The sequence below is a fragment of the Ovis aries genome, chromosome 19, assembly GCF_016772045.2.
Source record: "Ovis aries strain OAR_USU_Benz2616 breed Rambouillet chromosome 19, ARS-UI_Ramb_v3.0, whole genome shotgun sequence".
NCBI classification, from domain to species: domain Eukaryota; kingdom Metazoa; phylum Chordata; class Mammalia; order Artiodactyla; family Bovidae; genus Ovis; species Ovis aries.
The window spans coordinates 6,450,082-6,470,311 of NC_056072.1; the positions used below are offsets into that span (position 1 = coordinate 6,450,082).

The 20,230-nt window shown below is 44.7% G+C and overlaps 1 protein-coding gene and 1 long non-coding RNA gene across 2 annotated transcripts in view; both read right to left on the reverse strand.

The window, feature by feature from the left end:
• The window catches only part of OSBPL10 (oxysterol binding protein like 10), a 342,133-nt gene that overhangs the window by 272,615 nt on the left and 49,288 nt on the right, over positions 1 to 20,230 (reverse strand). The window lies entirely within an intron of this gene.
• LOC132658200 (uncharacterized) overlaps positions 1 to 20,230 on the reverse strand; it is a 40,694-nt gene that overhangs the window by 2,342 nt on the left and 18,122 nt on the right. Inside the window, exon 3 of the long non-coding RNA XR_009597481.1 lies at positions 1 to 20,230. This exon is cut by the window's right edge and continues 10,134 nt beyond it. This is a non-coding gene — a long non-coding RNA (uncharacterized LOC132658200).

The window sequence follows — 20,230 nt, forward strand, 5'->3', positions numbered from 1 at the left end:
GTGATTGCCCACTCCAGTCTTCTTGCCTAGAGAATTCTGTGGACAGAGGAGCCTGGTGGGCTGCTGTCCACAGGACACGACTGAAGCGGCTTGGCAAGCATGCATGCATTGGAGAAGGAAATGGCAACCCACTCCAGTCTTCTTGGCTGGAGAATCCCAGGGACAGAGGAGCCTGGTGGGCTGCCGTCTGTGGGGTCGCACAGAGTCGGACACGACTGAAGTGACTTAGCAGCGGCGGCAGCATGTTATATAGTCGGTCCTTGTGTTTTCACTCCATTTTATATACAGTAGTGTGATCTGTTGATCCCACATTCCCAATTTATCCTTCTATCCCCCAACACATTATCCTAATTATCCACTGCTTTATTCCAAAGAGAAGTCCACATTCCTGTACCTCCCAGAGCAGCAGGATGATGACCATAAGCTCCCAGCAACTGCTCATCCTCAGTGGAAATTCACTTCAGAGATGCAAATGTAAGAGGTTTTCTGTTTTGTTCATTTGTTTAGGTTTTTTGGTCATGCCATGTGGCTTATGGGGCCTTAGTTCTCCGACTAGGAACTGAACCCAGTCCTTGGCAGTGAAAGCGCAGAGTTCTAACCACAGGACCACCAGGGAATGCCCAGGCAAAGAGTTTTTATAACAGAAGGAACAAAATGTAGAACTATGGAGAAAGCAAACAGATTAGTGGTTGCCAATAGTTTGGGAGGAAAGAGGGAGAAACCAACAGATGGAGCACAGGGCATTTCAGGTGGTGAGAGCATTCTGTCTGACACCATAATGGTGGATATAACATGCATTTGTCAAAACCCAAGGAACATGCAATACAAACAACGTAGCTTGGTGTATGCAAATTAAGAAAGAAAATCATTCAGGATGTCAGGGGATTTCAGGAAAGAAGCCAGATCGTGAGAAGAGAATCTAACTATACTACAAATGTATAAACGGCCTCACTGAAGGGAGTGGGAAGAGGTGCTCACCTAAGTAACTCTGGAAATGAGTGAAGTCTGTAAGACTTAAGACAAAGGAAACTACACCTGAGCACTGTATTCTGCTTGATAAAGTTGTTTCCCACAGAGCTATCCATTTACAATTCTGATACTGCTGTATATGTACGATGGAATTGAACAGTTAAGTAAACAAATGTCAGAAGGTTAAATCCAAGCTTCTCACTGTTAAACTGAGGATTTACAGATAAACAAGAGGATGAGTCTAGAGTGATCCATATGGTGATGTATTAGAGTTGGAGATATCAGTAATGTTAAACTAGGGTCAAACTCATGTACAGATACAGATGGTTACACACACACACACACACATACAGCTTAGCACACACAAATAATTTTTTCTTCTGTCAGCTGAAAAGTCCTAAAAGAAATGACACCCCATTAGCAACAAGCACACCTAGCACCTGGATCTTGGTTTCTAACGCCATTCTCCAGTAAAAGAAACCCAGACTCCTTGGAGAAACGGCTGATTCTAGGACGGGAGCAGGAAATACACAAGAGGAGCCTGGAGGGTCTCCTAGTGCCAGAAAGTAAGGAAGCTCTCCAAAACAAACAAAAAAGTCCACAGGATGGGGGCGCTTTAAGACGACAAAGAAGCCAACTGAAAGAGGTCAACATTGGAACCATTTTAGCAGCAAAATAAAGTAATCCTGGACCATAACCCAAAGCTAAAAGTAAAAACCCAGGATTCCACACTGCTATGAATAAATGATTAAATGGAGATCAGATAAATCACCCATGCAAAAGAATTTTAAATAAATTATGTAGATACACTTCCCTCCAGGAAGTAGAGCATAACTCTCTACTTAAGTGTAGGCTGCACATAGTGACTTCCTTCTAAAGAGCACAGGATGAGAAGGGTGGAAAAAAGAGAAGCGTCACAGCAGAGAAAACTGACAGTCACTACTTCCTAGCCTGGCAATCAAAGTTAACAGCAACAGTCACAAACCACGTTCATACACGTGCCCCCTCGATGTGATGGGATGAAAATGGCTCTTCATCTCTGTGCTCTTCCTCTCAAAACCCACCTCCCCAGTCTAATCATGAGGAAAACATCAAACAAATTCCAGCATGGGGCATCGTACAATATATCTCACGGCACTCTTCAAACTTGTCAAAGTCATCAAAAACAAAGTTGACGAAACTGTCACAGTCAAGACAAGACTAGTAAATGAAATGTGGTCTCTAGAATGGGATTCTGGAGCAGAAAAAGGACAGGAAGCTAAAAAAAATAAAGAAATCTGAACAAACTATATACTTTAGTTAATTATGGGGTATCAACAGGACTTTCCTGGTGCCAGAGGTTAGGACTCCAAGCATCTACTGCAGGGAACAAGGGTTCAGCCCTTGGTCGGGGAACTAAGATGCCACACGCTACATGGCAGAGCCAAAAACTAAACATATTAATAGGGTATCGATACTAGTTCACTACTTGTAACAAATGTACCACATTAAATAAGATGCTCATTATAGAGAAATTGTGGGGGTGGCGTGGGGAGTATACAGGAACTCTCTGTGCCAGCTGCATTTCTGTCAACCCAAAAGTGCTCTGTAAAAATTCTATTAATTGTTTAAAAGTGGGAGGAAAGAGAAGAAGGCAGACAAGGGCCTGGGCCGTCAGTGTCCGGAGTGTCACAGTGACCTAGGCCCCAGTCCAGCTGGCTTCACGTGTAGCTAGCTCCGTCTTGCTGGGGTGGAATGCTCTTTTGTGTGTGACTGACGGTTTTTTGTTTTGTTTTGTTTAATTTTTGGCCTTGCCATCTGGAGTAGGAAATGGCAGCCCACTCCAGTATTCTTGCCTGGAAAATCCCACAGACAGAGGAGCCTGGCGAGCTACAGTCCGTGGGGTCATGGATCCCCCACCAAGGATCGAACCCGTGTCCACGGCAGTGACAGCACTGAGTCCTAACTACTGGACTGCCAGGGAATTCCTTTCAGGTGGAATTCTTCGTCTCACAAACGCACCCATATCTGGCCCAAACTCCTTAACTTGAAGATACAGCTACCAGCCATCAGCAGCAAGAACTTTTCCGAGCACAAAACAGAAGCTATTTTTAGTGACACCAGGAATTTCCAGAAAAATCTCAAGCAGTTAATGTGAGGGGTTCACAGGGGATCAAAATCACTTGGAACTTTGAAGGAGCAAGTGTGAGATGAAGGAAACCCTCACGTGAACACTTCACAGAGAAAGAACAAGGGGCAAAGACCACAAGGGACTGAGCAAGCATTCTGCATTCATCTGAACTGCTTTCCCTGGGTAATCACTCTCCTTTTATTGGAGAATCCTTGAAGGCAAGCAGCCAAATCCCACAAATAAACTAAGCTATCCAGTCTGGAAAGGGGACAGGAGGCCACCAGTTTTGCTTAATTAACATTGTCTCTGGTGAATAGCTAGCTGTCCCTGGCTGTCTCTTCAGAAGTCCTCTTTCTACCCGACACCGCTGTGTAACCTGTTAGGAATCAGAGTACAAGTGTCACTTTGAAAGGCAGTAAACAAATAAACATCGTCATTAAAATGAGGGGAGACGGGAAGATTGTGAGGAGGAAAGGCATGAGGCCACCAAATACTATCTTTTTTTCTTTTGTATTTTTAAAAGCCAAAAATATTCTCTATCACACAAATTCATGTAAAATAACACTTTTCTTTAAAAAAAAAAAAAACTTGGAAGTGTGAAATATATTGGTCCTTCATGGCTTTAACTCTGGAGTTTAAAAAGAAACGCTGCCAGACACGCTCCAAAGCCGATGGGGCAGCAGTGTTAGAGACCTCCAGGATGGAGTGAGCCCTGGTACGCGCACAGCCCCGGCATGCAGGCGGTCCATCAGCACGGGCTCAGGAGCAGGCAGTGCGAGCTCATTCGAAAGTTCCTGGAAGACAGCAACGCCAAGCTCTAGAGCATTATGGCTCTCTCAGGTAAAATCCTGGATAATACCATTTCTACTGTAGGACTGCAAACTCAAGCCTCACTTGGAACAAACACAAGTACCAGAAGCAGCCTAATTTAGTCTATTTGGAAAGTATCTTCGCCAGAGTGAAGATGTGAAAAATACTTCAGTGATTTGGTGATTTCACAAGAACAGTTATCTTATTCAGTTGGATCAAACTTTTTCTCTTAAGGGCCAGATGGTAATTTTAGGCACTGCAGGCTTTGGGCATCTGGGACAACTCCTCACTGCCTCTGTAGCACTCAACAGCCGTAGACAATAATGGATGAAAGACCATGGCTCTGTTCCAATACAACTTTACTGACAACAAGCAGCAGGCTAGATTTGACACACAGGGCGTACTCTGCCAACTACTGAATTAGATAACTCATTCTCATTCCCTCTTTCTCTCAAACAGTTGCCATTCATTCAAATTTCAGTAACAGAATGAAACTTTTTCGTTCATAAGTCAGGAAGAAAAATCTACATGAATCCGCTGTAAGCCTCCTTATTTCTTAAAGAAACTCGGTTGAAAGTCACGTAAGTGTAAACAGTCCTGTAACAGGTAACAAATCTGACTCCATATGGGACCTATTCCATTAGCTCTAACCCTTGCGCTCTGTTCTGTGTGCCTAGTCTGCACCTTTTGCAAAAGAATGTTGCCTACAGCCTGAAATACACAGGCCAACCCCTTTTCAAGGCTCTGCCTCCCAGACTTGACCTTTAAAGGTATTAACACTCTTCCATTCATACAGAGATAAAAAGTTACAGAATAGAGAATAACATTTGTCTTGGTGGTGGTTTATAGGAACACTGTGACCAGACCTACCTGGGTAGCAGGATTCCTGCACCAAGAAGTTGCAACTACCTGCCACACCCTCTCCTTTCAGTCTGAATTCTAATTCGGGGAAGATGGTTCTTTGGGACATGAGTCTACCACCTTCTCAGGCTGCTGACTTTCTGCATAAAGTCGCTATTCCTTGCCCTAACACCCTGTCTCTCGATTTACTGACCTATTGTGCAGTGAGCAGTATGAGCTTGGACTCAGGAACAGAACCTGGATGCAACCAAGTAAAATGTGGCCAAGAATCACTTCTCGGGGTAACTATTTTCTCTAAGGGGAAGTGTTTGGAAGATGCACAGCCCATTTGGATCACACTGAAATTTCTCAAGGGCTCAGAAAGCTTATCTCCCCTGCGGCTGTCTTCCTAACACTCGGCCTCATGTGGAAGCTTCGACATGGTTCCTAGAATGTATGGAGCAAGTCCAATCTCCATAATACGGCATCCAAGATCTCCCAGGGCCCTCTGCCTCTTGTCCCAACTTCATCTCCAGCCATTCTTTACATCTCCTTCCACCCCCAAACTATACTCTGACAAATCAGAGGATGAATTACACCTCAAATACATCATTTGTCCATGAGTGTTCAAGTCTCTAAGCTCTTATCAGAGCGACCGTGTGTTGTTCAAAACAGAGCGTTTCTGAGAGTAAGAGGAATGCTACTAACACCTGTGCTGGGACAAGCAGCACAGTAAGGCAGGCTGCAATAGGGTCATTTACCCTTCATTCGTGAGGGACTTCTCTGCTGTGAAAACCATCGCCACCTCATTCCTCTCTGCCATTTCCGTGCTTCTGCTGACCTCCTTCTTGCAGAGGTAACCACTCCCTCATCTTTATATCTATGATAGCCTTTATCACATAGTATTATATTTCGTTTTTCCCCTATGTTTTCTTTGAAGAATGTTTCCTCTGTACACTTCGCTTGATGCTGGAATTGTCCTACAGTTAGCAGTCTCCAATTGCTTGTTCATTTTCTTAAAATAACAAAAAGCCATTCTTTGTCTATCATAAACCAGTGGTTCTCAGCTCAGATACTTTGGCTTCTCGGGGGATATCTGCAATGTCTGGAAACATTTTGGTTGTCATAACTAGGGCAGAGACTGCTGGCATCTAGTGTGTGGAGAGATGCTCCTCAACATCCTACAACACACACATCACACCCCCCACAACAAAGACTTACCCAGCCCCAAATGCCAATCGTGCTAAGGTTGAGAAACTCTGGAATAAATTTAAAATTTCAGCTCACTTCCTCATAAAGTTACTACAAATTCTGAATGACAGAAGTAAGAGGTCATGAAAATTTTCAACTCATTTGCCATAAACATATTCAGAAAGCCAACACACCCAAGGACTCAGGGTGATGTAAGACAAGGAAAAATACACAGGCATACTGTAAAGATTCATGAACTGGCTTGAAGAGCAGTGTGGATACAGTGTTACACAGAGCACTCTGAATGCGACTCTCAAGCAGAAGTTATTAATCCAACGTATGAACAGTACTGAAGTGGGCAGCAGGAGAAAGAAGGGACAACCTCAACCATATACAAAACCACAGATGAAATAAAAGCCATAAATTCTGGACCATTCCTGAGTCACTGACCTTGGATATCTATAGCAGATTAAAATTAAAGAATCTCTTTCTGTCATCTTTCGGTGCCGCCAGAATGGTGCACATGAATGTCCATTGTTGATATTTCAAGAATATCAACAACACTGAAAAGAGAGGCAAACACCAGGTACTTATTAGGCCGTGCTCCAAAGCCATCACCAGCTTTCTAACTGTGATGATGAAGCATGGTTACACTGGTGAATTTGAAATCATCGATGATCATGGGCCGGGATAACTGCTGTGAACCTCACAGGCAAGCTAAGCAAGTGTGGAGTGAGCAGCCCCAGGTTTGATGTACAATCCAAGGATCAAGGAAAATGGCGGAACAATCTGCTCCCATTCCATCAGTTTGGTTTTACTGTACTGACAACCTCAGCCAGCATCACGGACCCTGAAAAAGCAAGACAAAAACACAGAGGAGGGAAAATCCTTGGATTCTTTTTCCAGGGATGTAATACATAAAAATAAAATGCCTCAGGGTTGGAGGAGGGGGACTAAAGAATCTTTAAAAAAGTGGATATATAAATACGTGTGAAAGTGAAAGTCATTTAGTCGTGGCCACTCTTTGCGACCCCATGGACTCCATGGAATTCTCCAGGCCAGAATACTGGAGTGGGTAGCCTTTCCCTTCTCCAGGGGATCTTTCCAATGCAGGGATCGAACCCAAGTCTCTCACACTGCAGGCAGGTTCTTTACCAGCTGAGCCACAAATGAGTCCTTTTGTGGTACACCTGAACTAACACAACATTGTAACACAACATTGTAACTTAACACAACTTACTCCAGTAAAAACACTTCAGTACTCTTGCCTGGAGCATCCCAGGGACGGAGGAGCCTGGTGGGCTGCAGTCCATGGGGTCGCACAGAGTTGGACACGACTGAAGCGACTTAGCAGCAGCAGCAGCACTCCAATAAAAAAAATTTTTTTAAGAATGAAAATAATAAAGTAGATTAAAACTGTATTCTTTACAAAAGCTGAACCTAAAACTTCTTCAACTATCATCAGAACCAAGGCCATTTATATGTAAGAGAAACTCTAGAATATTTAGAAGATATTTTCAACCACGGAATCTTTTTAATTCCTAAAGAAAAACTTGGCCACCAACTACTTAACTGCTTCCCTTAAAACAAATCTTTTATGCTTCCTTATTCACAGGAATCTGCACTCTCCAATCCCTGCTTGAGGCCTTCCCTGGCGGTCCAGTGGCTAAGACTGTGCTCCCAGCGCAGGGGGCCTGGGTTCGATCTCTGGGCAGGGAACTAGATCCCACATGCTACAACCAAAGATTCTGCGTGCTGCAACTAAGACCCGTTGCAGCCAAACAAATAAAAATTGAATCCTTGTTTGGTAAAATTTCCCAATAACTGAGTCTAAACCACCCTACATACCTTTCTGCCTTCATAAACTGAACAAACTGTGTCAAATTTGCTTCTCCTGGCTGCCCAGGGTCACCTTAACTACTTTACGATTGTACTAATACAACTCTCTCAGCCTGTTTAGAAGGGACAGAAGGACAGCACTTCACGAAACGGCCCCTGCTGGCTGATTTTCTCCTGTGATCATTCCAGGGCCACCCCCTAAGCTGTAACCATCATTCCTGCAGCAGTCGGTATACCTGCCTGCCCCTTCATCTCCAGCCTCTTCTAATTCAGCTCTTCTGGCAATTTTGTATGAAGCAATTAACCAGAAACACCTTATCTGGATAAGAGTCTGAGTGAATGGATGATGGAGGAATTCCTTCCACTTACTGTAGGAAGTCCCTAACATACAAACAAGTTTCTTTCCAGAATGCTTCTGAAAGTCCAATTTATTCATAAATTCAAGAAAGTCGAGGGCTTCCCAGGTGGTACAGCAGTAAAGAATCCAGCTACCAATGCAGGAGATAAGGAGACGTGGGTTCGATCCTTGGGTCGGGAAGCTTCCCTTGGAGTAGGAAATAGCAACCCACTCCAGTATTCTTGCCTGGAAAATTCCATAGAGGAGCCTGGTGGGCCACAGCCTATGGGGTCACAAAGAGTTGGACATGCCTGAGCACACAGGCACCAACAAAGTTAGCGTAAGTATCCAATTAAGACAATCAGCTTTATAGCACTGTACTGCAATAGGTTTATAATACTTTTCCCACAAATATTACACAAAAACAAACACAAATACAAAAAAGTAAAGAAAACATTTTAAATCTTAGAGTACAATACCTACAGTACAGTAGGACAGTAGAGCAGCTTGCCTACAGGGGCTGGCACCAAGTGAACAGGCAAGAAGAGCTACTGACCGGAGGAGGGAGAGGAGGTGGGAGATGGTAGAGCTGAAGGGTCATCAGCAACGGGAGATGGAGGGCAAGCTGCAGTTTCACTCACACCTGACCTTTGCACCTTTGAAAGTTTGCAACTTGAAGGTTTGTATGTAGGGGACTTGCTGTACGAAAGCAGAGATTTGCACCTGTGAATTCGCATATCTTTGTATGTTCATGCCTCGGAGTTCCTCTCATTCACTACAACCCCTAACCCTTGTTCAAGAACTGGGAGGAAGCCACACAGGTGAGGGGTGAAACGTTTTAAAAGCCCCAAAGGGCTATGCTTCATAATCAACATGAAGAACAAAGAGAGAGAATAAATTAAACATGAGCCACAACCAGTAAAATAAGGTCATGAAACTCCCGAGGGATGAGATCACGTTAGTTACATTTATAACATCACCTCTACCCTAAAGCACAAAATCTTTAAGAAAAATAACAGACTTGCAGATGTTATTGAAAACCCTACAGAAAAATGAGCACTCAGGTCCTTACAGATTCAGAGGTACTGATTTAAAAAAAAAAAAAAAACAGGCAACACATAACCAAAGCATCCTGTTCATTTGGCATCTATCTTAACCTGCCTGGGGCTGGGAGGAGGGTGCGGAAAAACCACTAATTGAGAGTTTCAGGAATGACTCATTTATCAAGGTGACTTTTAAAAGTTTATCTGCATGCTGCCAGCCAATAATTATTGTGTGAACCACCCCTCCCCACGCCCCAATACTCTGCTCTTGACTCAGATGACACACGCCCTGGCATCTACCTCCGACTTGCACAACAACGCCCAGAATACACAGTTCACGCCCACATAACTCCATCAAGACTGGAAGTTTAACTTGAAGGTACCAAAAGATGTTGACAGGAGAAGATAGAAATATAAAAACTACTGTTCAAAAGTCAATCCATTATCAGGTCTGTGTTTATGGAATTCTGGTACCATCTGATCAGAGATAAGAAAAAAAAAAATTCAAAACATATATTCCACAAAAAAACATCAGAAAATTCATACTTGTAGAAAAAGGGCTAAATATCTATGACTACCTTTGTATCCATATTCTTTTGTTCCTTTTTTTTAATTAAAATATGTATAGTTGATTTACAATGTTGTGTTAGCTTGAGGTATATAACAAAGTGATACATATACGTAAATCTATTCTTTTCCAGATTCTCTTCCATTATAGGTTATTATAAGATACTGGATATAATTCCCTGTCCCATACAGTAGATCTTTGCTGTTTTTCTGTCTTATACACAGTAGTGTGTACATCTCAATCCCAAACTTCTAATTTACCCCTCCCTCCTCTCTTCTTAAAGACAGCATTTCCCAAAGGGTCTTCCATACAGTTTCAAAAACAAAAGAAGTCCCCACAGTCTAAACAAGTTCAAAGACTGCTTCCTACATTACCCTCATATGAATTAGGATTGCATTCAGCTACATCTTGTGAGTCTCTCAGAGAGCAAAGAGATCAAATCAGTCAATCCTGAAGGAACTCAACCCTGGATATCCGCTGGAAGGACTGATGCTGAAGCTGAAGCTCCAATCCTTTTGCCACTTAATGCAAAGAGCCGACTCATTGGAAAAGACCCTGATGCTGGGAAAGACTGAGGGCAGGAGGAGAAGGGGGAGACAGAGGGCGAGATGGTTGGGTGGCATCACCGACTCGATGGACATGAGACTGAGCGAATTTCGGGAGATAGTGAAGGACAGGGAAGCCTGGCTTGCTGCAGTCCATGGGGTCACGAAGACTTGGACACAACTTAGCAACTGAACAACAATAGGTCATAAAAACTCAGCTTCAATGGTTTAACAAATAGGCCTTTATTTTTCGACCAGAACAATTCGCCCAAGATGGAATGTCTAAGGCCCGTGGGGCAGCTTCAGGAAGCCATCAAGAACTGCTTCCAGCTTCCTGATAGGCCACGCCTAGCACGTGGCTTTTGTTCTCCTGGTGCAAGTTGGCTAGAGCTCATTCCAGCAGGAAAGCTTAGAACAGACCATGGCACAGGCGTGTGTCAGTGTCCTTGTACCTTGATTATCGAGAAAGCAATGGCTTTCCTTGGAAGACACGCCCTGCAGACACTTGACTGACATCTTATTTTGGCCAGCACTGGGTCACCTCTAATGTCAAAGGAGTCCAAGGAAGTGAAAATTTCTAACTAGGTACATTGCTACCTACAGCAAAACCAGAATACCAGAAAGAAACAAGAGATGGAATGGTTATTTAGAAATTTAAAAGATCCACCCAATCTTAGAAATTCAAAGATGCATGTCTGATATGAAAGTCGCTGAAAAATTGTGCTGTAAATAAACCTGTTTAACTTGCTTTAACACAACACTTCTCAAACGTATTTGAACACAAGGTTCCTTATTTCCTTTGAACAGCCTGTTGAAACACCATTCGGCACAACGGATCTTGGAACACACTGCTTTGGAAACAAGAAGAAAAACTACTTGTAAGAAGGAGTCTGTTTTCATAGTTAAGGTAGAGAAAATATGCTGCATTAAAGCATTCTGGAAATAAAAAATGAAGTGACAGAATTCTACAATCAGGAGCTGACATGTTTTCATTTTTTATGTGAAGTCACAATTCCAGTGGAAAAAAACATCTCTTTCCCCTTTATGCCTTCAAAGGCATCTCCTTTCTACCATCCCTTCTCAACTCCAGAACTTTTTTAAAAATTCTGTAATTTCCCCCATCTGAACATTTCAACCTGGCCTTTAAAAGCCCATTCTGGAGTTTCTCCAAGATCTCGCTTCTCCTTTGGTTCCGTTTCTCATGCTTTAATTACTTTTCTTTCTTCTGCCATTTTCTTACACTAACAAATCAATTTGAGGTTTCGCACTGAGTAAGCTCTTCCTGTATATTATTTTCTAATTTTTTAATGTATATTTCTTTATCTCTGGCTGTCCTGGGCCTTTGCTGCTGCATCAGCTCCTCTCTAGTTGCAGCAGGTGGGGGCTCCTCTCCAGCGGTGGTGCCCGGGCTTCTCACCGCAGTGGCTGCTCTTGTGGGGCACAGGCTGAGGGCACGCACGCTTCAGCAGCTGCAGCTTCCAGCCTCCAGAGCACAGGCTCAATACCTGTGGTGCGCAGGCTTAGTTGCTCCACAACACGTGGGACCGTCCTGGATCAGGGGTCAAATCCATGCCTCTTGCATTGGGAGGCAGACTCTTGGCCACTGAGCCACCAGTGAAGTCTTTCTATACAATTTTTACTCAATTTTTTTCAACCATCATTGTAACAGGGAAGAGCAAAACCTGACTCCATGTTGGATCTGTTTCCTTCAGCCTTTGCTTTCTGCTGTTTTTGTTACTACAGCCACTAAAAGGACGCTGTCTGTAGCTATGAGCATGCATAACGGCCTGTGTGGGGAACCCTGCCCCTCTGCCAGAATGTCAACTAAAGTGCCTTTGTTAGGCTCACAGGGAGACATTCTGACCCTGCCCACCTGTGAATGGCTGCCAGAAGGAAGAAATGAACTCATCCCCACATCCCCTCCCCGAGGCTGGCCAACCAGGAGATATTTTGCAAGACTTACGGCCACTTAACTTTACTTCCTCACCACCTACGCCCCGCCTCCTCTGTTCCAGAAAGGAAACTGGCATCCAGACCCTGATAAGATGTACTCTAGGACTCTACTCCTCCATCTTCTCGGATGCCCGGCTTTCCAAATAAAGTTGCTATTCTTTGCCTCAACACCTATCTCCCGATTATTGGTCTGTCATGCAGTGAGCAGACAGAGGTTGGACTCAGTAACACCATTCTTTGATAACTGACGGAGGCTGCTGTTAATTAAATGCTGTTACAGATTCCAGTGCTGTTTCCAAGAAGAAATGTTCATATTTTTAGGAAAAACACAGGAGAAGCATTCAAAGCATAATCTTTCATCCTGATACTAAAGCTTTTGAAAGAAAGCCACTCAGTCATACCTAGTTCCATTAAAATAATCATTTGTTTTAATTCACTTTGATTTTTTTTTAAAAAAAGGGGGGGAAAGACTACATTTTTCTCATTTTCAAAGCCCATCAATTTTCCACAGAACCCATACTATTTCCTTGCCAAAAAATCCAATGTTTCTCTTTTCTGGAAGAGAGGTAAGAAGATGCCATCTTTTACTTCCTGAAAGAAAAAAATTAAATAGGTCAAATATATAAAACTTTCATGGAAAAAGGCAACACTTCATTTAAGCCATTAAAGGAAAATGCATTGCAACTCCCCAGCGGAACTCCATTCGCTGTAACAGGAAAGGTTTATTCGCTGCCGAGAGAACCAGACATGGCTCTCACACTGTTAGGAGAAGCGCACTGCCTGGAACTGCCCACCCTGGCCAGGCACCACAGTAACCATCTGCATGAGTTATTTTATGACAGGCGGCTGCTGCTGCTAAGTCACTTCAGTCGTATCTGGCTCTGTGCAACACCATAGACGGCAGCCCACCAGGCTCCCCCATCCCTGGGATTCTCCAGGCAAGAACACTGGAGTGGGTTGCCATTTCCTTCTCCAATGCATGAAAGTGAAAAGTGAAAGTGAAGTCGCCCAGTCGTGTCCGACTCCCAGCGACCCCATGGACTGCAGCCCACCAGGCTCCTCCATCCATGGGATTTTCCAGACGAGAGTACTGGAGTGGGGTGCCACTGCCTTCTCCATGACAGGAGGTCCTGGTAAGGAACAAGAAACTAGTAAGCCACCACCAGCCAGAAGAGTTCCAGAAAGGTCAAAAGGAGACACCTTGTATCTGACCACCTCCCAGAATCCTTCTCGCTGCCATCCATCTTGGCTGAGCAATGCATGCGCCACCAGGACGGACTCTGTCAGAATGACTGGCCAAAGGCAACCTGGGAATTAATCCAATCAAAATAAAACCCGAGACCGCGAGCCACGTAGCAGAGCGGTCCTCCTGAGTTCTCTTACCCTATCACTCTCCTCCCAGGCACCTTTCCAATAAAATCTTTTGCTTTGTCAGCTCATATGTCTCCTTGGACAATTCATTTCCAAGTGTTAGACAAGAGCCCACTCTCAGGCCCTGGAAGGGGGTCCCCCTTCCTGCAAGAAAACCACTTTACAGAGACACTGAATGGAACTGAACCCTTAAACCAACTGAACTGAGCTGGTCTTCCTGTGCTCCTGTTTTCTAGAAACCAGAAAGAAAGAAAAAAAGCAGTTAGAAATACTCACATCTCCAGTAGACAGGCCTCTAGAAAGTCAAAGGACCATAAAACATTCAGATGCCATAAAGACCTCTGAGTGCCAAGTCCTAGCTATATGGATTCCCCATCCTCTTTAGAGGCTCATCACTCACAAAAGGGAGGACATGGCCACCCACTCCACTCTTCTTGCCTGGAGAATCCCGTGGACAGAGGAGCCTGGTGGGCTGCCGTCCATGGGGTCGCAGACAGTCAGACACGACTGAAGCGACTTAGCAGCAGCAGCACTCACAAAACAGAAGGCATAGCCAACTCGCTCCAGGTCAGAAATTAGGAGAGCATCACTTTCGGTCCAGCAGAACACTTCCCAAATTGCTTCCAGAGAGGAGACGGGATCCTCCCAACCACCAGGGGAGCTAGAGAACCACACGGCTACTTGTTCCCATCATGCCTCTCTGCCCTACACCAAGCTGAAGCTCCTTCCTGCCCCCAGCCATCCTTTCCCACAATCTTAGACCCATATCGCCATCCTGATTCCCATCTCGATTCCTGTTCCCACACCCCTTGGAACCACCTCTTGCCCCAGCCTCTCTTCCTCTCTTCCTACATTGGCGGAAATGGCCACTTTTGATGGCACCACACTGTACCCTCTTCTTCCGCAAAGCCAAACAAAGAGCTTCCACCCTTGGGTGACACTTCCTAACAGCCCTTCTCTCCCATCAGTTGAAGACCTTGTCTCCTGGCTCATCTTCTTTGAGACGCCAAGTCCAGCTGTCATTCTGAGCAGCCTTAGAAGTCCCCAAGCACTCTGCCTAGTTGACTCCTTGTCCTTATTCTGTAAGCTTCTTCTCTGCATTACTGCTTTCCTCCCAAAGATCCATCCTGGACCTTCCCATCACCACTCAGAACTGCTCCACCTCTAGCCAGACCTCCAAACACCTCACTCCACCTCTTTTCATCCTTTATAAACTCCTTTCCCTTCAAACCTCTCTCAGAGCCTTACTGACTACACCAACGCCCCCATTTAACCTGATGCTCCAATCCGCTGGTCCCTCTGTTTCCCACTTCTCTTGAGTCCTTTGTCTCTATCTCCTTCCTCCTCCATTTTCCACTGACCACTCACTGGCCAAGGATCTCAGTTTTGCTCCGCTCCATATACACTCACCCAGCCAAATCCCATCACCTCCTCTGTGCCCATCTCCAGGTCAGTCAACACCAAGGAAAAAACCACATATTTGCTAAAGCTGATGGTGTAACAGGTTCATGGGTCTTCATTCTCAAGAGGCCCTCAGAGCGGCCCAGAACACCTGCTCAGTATTTCTCCCAGGCCCTTCAAACGGTCTTTTCAAACCTCCTCCACCTTACGCAAACCTTGGAACCCACCGCTTCCGCCTTTTAGCTCTCCACTCTCAGCAAATGGCCTCACCTCCTGCTTCGCAGAGGAATGAAGCAAGAATGCCTTCAGTTTCCTGCTCCACGCCCCATGCTCCTCTTCCTCTGCACCCTTTTCCCTCCCTCCTAGCCTGCTTGGGACTCCATCCACTCCTGACTTCCCAGGCAGGCACTCTCCCCTCATGCTCTCAAACTGTTCTACCATCCTCCCCTCCGACACCACTTGAATGTGCCAAGACCCATCCTGCTTCCAACCTACAATCTGCTCTAATTATCATTCTCTCCTCCACAGCCAAGCTTCTAGAGATGTCTCTGCCATCTTCTCTCCCCTCTGCTAACTCTGGCCTCCCTCCCCGCACCTCTGGCAAAACTCACACCAGCCTGGTCTTAGCTGCCAAACTCCACCAGCACATTTCAGACCGACCTCCTTTATTCCTGTCTCCACTTCCTAGTCCCACACACGCTCCTGCTTGTCCTTGTATCTGGCTGATGCATTTTTTCCCCTGCCTCCATCACTGCTTTTCAAACTGTAAGTCTTCAACCTTCAAGCAATCAACTCAAGAGTTTCTCATTGGTGTTACTGACATTTTAGCCACATGGTTCTTTGTTGTGGGGGCCACCCTGTGCCTTAGAAGCTGTTTAGCAGCATCCCAAGTATCTACTCACCAGATGCCAGTCACACAGAGCAAATATGTCTCCAGACATCATCAAACCAGCATCACTCCCATTTGAGAACCACTGGCATAGAGAGTTGCAACCCAAGTTTTTTTTTTTTTTTAAGAAAATGAAATAAAATAGAAACTACTAGGATATATCCCCTAAGAAAGAATAAAAACCTTTCATTAAACATTGGTTTCTGCATCTTGTTGGAACTTGTCTACATGTGTATATGTGGAACAGAAAATATTTCTTACTGTAAGTCAGAGTCAGAACACTTTAAATTGGAAATTCTCTGGTGGTCCTGTGGTTAGGATTCTGCACTTCCACTGCTGAGGGCCCAGGTTTCAATCCCTGGTCTGCAAACTAAGGTCCCACAAGCTATGCGGCACAGCCAAAAACAAAAAAAAAATGAACACTTTAAATTCCACTGCGTACATGTGGGTGCCCCCAAGGTTCTGTCCTGGGTTCCCACCCTTTTAAAATCACCCAGCAATGCAAAAAAGGCAGAGAGACACACCATGACCACTCAAGTACTCAGCGTCTATCAAGAAAACAAAGCATCATTGGCCAGATAAGAGCAGGGACTCCTGGAGGAAACCACAACTCCAATTTTACATTTTCCCCCAATATTACTGTGTTTGGACGTGACTCCTTAAGCAATCTATGATACATCACTCAAGTTTAAGATGTGTCACGTGTTCTTCTGCAGCTTGTTTCCGTTCCCCCAACATGACCGCTGCTGCTGAGTCGCTTCAGTCGTGTCCGACTCTGTGTGACCCCATAGACCGCAGCCCACCAGGCTCCCCCGTCCCTGGGATTCTCCAGGCAAGAACACTGGAGTGGGTTGCCATTTGTTGGTGGGATTCATGCATCCTGTTCTACAGAGTTCATTCATTCTGTAGCTGGTGGGCCCTTGGGCTGCCTGCAATTCGTGTGCATAGAAACAGTGTCGCTGTTAACCCTGGCGTGCGTGTACTCTGTGCAAACGTGTGACAGACCCACTGGAATTCGCGCTCAGGAGCAGAATTATCGCCCTTCTAGGGAGGACGTTCAGTATTATTACAGCATCAAACAAACTGTTTTTCTATGGAGGTTGTTAATAATAACGAACGTCCTCTCTAGAAGGGCAGGAATTCTGCTCCTGAGCACAAATCCAAGCGGGTCTGTCACATGTCTGCACAGAGTACACACACACCATTTATCCATTTTCTGGGAGACTGTCATCTTTGTCTTATTGATAGTAAGCAGTTCTTTCATACACTCCGAAACCAAGCGCTGCACCACGGGTGGCAGGTTATCGCATCTTCTCCCCGTCTCAGGCGGGTCTTTCTCCCATTCCCAGCCATCTCCTCTATCCCGTGGCCTCCGCTACCGTCTCCACGGTGACCACTGTCTGCTCCTCCCCTGCTGGCCAGACTGCTCTTCCACCCTCCACAGAGTCCATGGCCTCTCGGCCCTCCCTCCTCTGCCAAGTATCTCAAACTTAACGGCCCCCATTGAAACCTGTCCCCCCCCCAATTCTGCCCCTCCTGCATTCCTTCACTGGCTCAGAGAAAACACCGCCATTCATTCCCACAGCCAGTGAGCCTCTCATCTCTTGTCTCCATCTGGTTCATCACCTCCTCCTGTTTATTCAGCTCCTCAGTACAGGGATTTTATTCACCGTGCTCCACCTCCAGGATTTATTTCTGGACACTTTCATCTCTCAGTTGGACCATACACCATAGCCTCCCTGTTGCCCTTCAACTCATATATATTCTTTAGAAGATAAGCAGACCCAGAAATCCCACTGTTATTTACCCGAGACAAATAAAATAGAATTCTCCCAGAAAAGGACTTGCATAAGAACATTTATAGCGCCTTCATTTATCAAAACCAGTAACTAAAAGCAACCCAAATGTCCAACTGAAGACTGGTTCATTCATACAATGATATCAGCAGTAACTAACTTAACAATAACTAATTCAGCAATAAAAAGGAGCTTCTACTTACAAATGCAATGATGTGGATGACTTTCAAATTATGTTGACTGAAAAAATGTCAGACACAACAGAGCCTCTACTGTGTGACATCACTTATGGGAACTCTAAGAAAGACGTAACTAGAGATAAAAGTCGGGAAGTGGCCAGGGTAGGGGTTGGGGCGGGGGAAAGTTGGGTGATTGAATGGAAAGGGACATGAAGGAACTTTCTGAAAGAATGGAGATGTTCCATATCTGGTTTGGGGTGGTGGTAACATGAGTGTATACGATTGCCAAAACTCATCAACCAAACTGCCCAATGACTAAAATCTGGCCATTTTTCTTAGATAATTATATTACCTCGTATACACACACACACACACGTATTTATTTATTTATGTGTCTCCAGCTAGAGTAAGTTTGCTAAAATTAAAATCTGGAATTAAAATTGGAACTCCCTGGCAGTCCAGTGGTTAGGACTCAACTGCAGGGGGCATGGGTTTGCTACCTGGTCAGGAAACTAAGATCCTACAGGACCGCACAGAGTGGGAAAAAAAAAATTAGAATCTGATCAAATTATTTCTGTGCTTACATTTTTACTGGAAGTCCTGTGACCTTCAGGTCGTACCTACCCACCTCTCCAATATTCACTCTTAACCCTCCCTCCCTGACCCTCCCTTATGGGCTACACTACTCTCACACTGAAGTTCTTAAATCTTCCCAAATGAATAATGTCCCCTTTCACCTCTGGCCTCCTCCACTTTGTGCAGCCCCACAACACTTGATGTGGCTGACTCCTATCATCTTTCAAGACTCAATGTGGGGGAATTCCCTGGTGGTCCACTGATTAAGATTTTGCCTTCTAATGTAGAGGGTGTGGATTTGATCCCTGGTTGAGGGCTAAGATCCCACATGTGTTGGAACCAAAACAAACAAACAAACAAAGAAAAAAAGAAGACGAAGAAGAAGAGGCAATACTGTAATAAATTCAATAAAGACTTTAAAAGTGGTCCACATCAAAAAAAAAAAAAAATTTAAAAAAAGGACTCTGTGGATGTCACTTCCTCCAGGAAGTCCTCCCAATCGCTCAATATTAAATTAGACACCTTTCTTGGGCTCCTATCACACCCTGTGCTTATTGATAGCACAACCCCTTTGACTCTGAAATGTACCTATCCATCTGCTTCCCCAGGACATAAACTCCCTGAGGACAGAGCCTGAGAGCCTGTCACTGCTGGATGGGCTGAGAACTGAAGAGAGGCAAATCCTCAATATTTGTTCAATGAGAAAGTGAAATACTCAAAGCATGTTTTCTCCTCAAGCCAAACATGGAGAGATGGGAACGTTCAATATTAATACTGAAGGAGAAATAACTCCAAAACAAAAAAATAAATATTTTATATTGAACACATCAATAACCACTTAGACACAGAAGAAGACTGTACTATATCAGGGTCTGCCGCAAACAAAACAGAAAAGTAACACACACAGGCTCAGCTAGCTCTTACTCCGAAAGCTAAGAGAAAAAGAAAATGAGAGTCATCTTAGGTAAGTAAATAAATCTCAGGGAAGGCATACTGAAGATACAAGACTCTTTGATGAACAGAAAAGTGCTCAGCTGTTCAGTTGACTTAAGGGAGCTGAGCGTTCGTCCAACACACCTCTGTGAACTGTGTAAATTCCAGCAGAAGCAGCGAAGAGCTGAACAATGATCTGGAAATGCATCCAGAGTTCAAAAGCATCATGTCTAGACACCTCAAACTCCCCTGAGAGGGATCTGGCTGCTTGCCTGCTGAAGATCCCGGCTGACCCCAACTGCTTCCTTTCCATAAGCGTTTTTAGATGGATGGCTAAGAAGTCACCTTTAGGAAAAGCAGCCTCCACCACCCACCCTCTCTCGTGTCTCGGCAAGGCGCCGCCTCCCCTTCACAAGGGAGAGAAAATGCGCTCCTGTGAAGCTGCAAGTGAAATGAATTCCTTAAATATCAGGAAGCAGAGAACATAAGTAAAGCTCTTCCTTCAGCACTTCTTGCTGCCAAATGAATTTCCGAAGCAAAAATGCACTGGCTGTATTTCTTCAAGGGCTGTCTGATTTGCCAGAATACTTTTGAATATTCCAGAACTGTTATGGGCTGCCAGTTATCACCAAACCTTTCCTTTCTTCCTTCTCCTCCCTGGCAAAAAGTCAATATACGGCCTGAGATGAAGAGTAACACCTTTCCCTTTATAAATCTCCTGAACTCTCCTAGATGGCACATGAACGCCCTGCTCCATCATCTGGACCTGAGCCTGGCACCCAAAACCTTCAAAACCACACATGTACAGCACAGGGGTATTTGTGGCGTCAAAGTGAAACACAAAAATGGAGATAAACGAACCATGATTGACAGCCACTGT